Source organism: Trachemys scripta, chromosome 23 (assembly GCF_013100865.1).
Source record: "Trachemys scripta elegans isolate TJP31775 chromosome 23, CAS_Tse_1.0, whole genome shotgun sequence".
In the NCBI taxonomy this organism is placed as follows: domain Eukaryota; kingdom Metazoa; phylum Chordata; order Testudines; family Emydidae; genus Trachemys; species Trachemys scripta.
Window position 1 is genome coordinate 13,655,497 of NC_048320.1, and position 1,142 is coordinate 13,656,638.

A 1,142-nucleotide genomic window follows, 5' to 3' on the forward strand; every position below is an offset into this window, starting at 1 on the left:
CCCCGGGGGCAGGGCTGCCAGAGGGAGCGGGCGGGACAGCACCCGGCGTCAAGGGGGGAACCCTTGGCCAGGTATCAGTCCTCTGCTCTCACAGGGAACCTCTCGCCCTTTATAGGCCAAGAACCGAGTCAGTCCTGGCCCAGTCTCTGCTCCGAGCTCAGACTCGATTTAGAGCTGAGGGGAGCTTGGTTTATCTTTATCCCTGCCCAACTGCTGGGCAGGAGCAGATGTTGGGGCCCTGTGACCTGGGGTTTGTTGGAGGAGAAATCAGTGATGCAGAGGCTGGGATATACTTTGTCACTGGTTTTGTTTACACAAATGCACCCGTCCCTGAACAGAGATGGTCACAAACAGCATGCAGGGAAATCCTGTCCCCCAGGAATCTCAGCTCAACACCAACGTCTGATTCCCAAGGAGCATCTCCGCCTCCAGTATTGACTGTTATTAGCAAGATGAAGGTAAAGAGCAAACTTTCCTGCTGCTCACCACAGCTCCCCCCACAAAGATCCAAACAATGCTCACAGCAACACTGCATTTCTTCAATGGCTGAAAACTTGCTCGCACCAAGAAAAAGAACTTGTAAGACTATGTGTAACAGCTATGTGTAACAGAGCTGGGGGGTGGGGAGCTCAGGGCTGGGCTAGCAGGGGTCTGCGAGTCGGGAGTGAGGGGCCCCGGCAGAGCTGGGGGGTGGGGAGCTCAGGGCTGGGCTAGCAGGGGGCTGCGAGTGGAGAGTGAGGGGCCCCGGCAGAGCTGGGGGGTGGGGAGCCCTGGGCTGGGATAACAGGGGGCTGCGAGTCGGGAGTGAGGGTCCCTGGCAGAGCTGGTGGGTGGCGGAGCTCAGGGCTGGGATAACAGGGGTCTGCGAATCGGGAGTGAGGGGCCCCGGCAGAGCTGGGGGGTGGGGAGCTCAGGACGGGAATGGCAGGAGCTGGGCTGGGGATCAGAGCTGCAGTTTCTCTCTGGAGCCTGGGCCCCTCCCAGGCCCTCGCCGCTGTCTCTGGGCTGCTGCCAGCCCTGTGTGTTCTCTGCCCCGGGGCACTGGGCTGGCCCCGCGGGGAGGGACCGGCTGGTGACAGCTCCGGCAGGCGGAGAGCCGGGGGAGTGGCTAGGGGCCGGTATAAAGTCCAGAGACTCTCGGC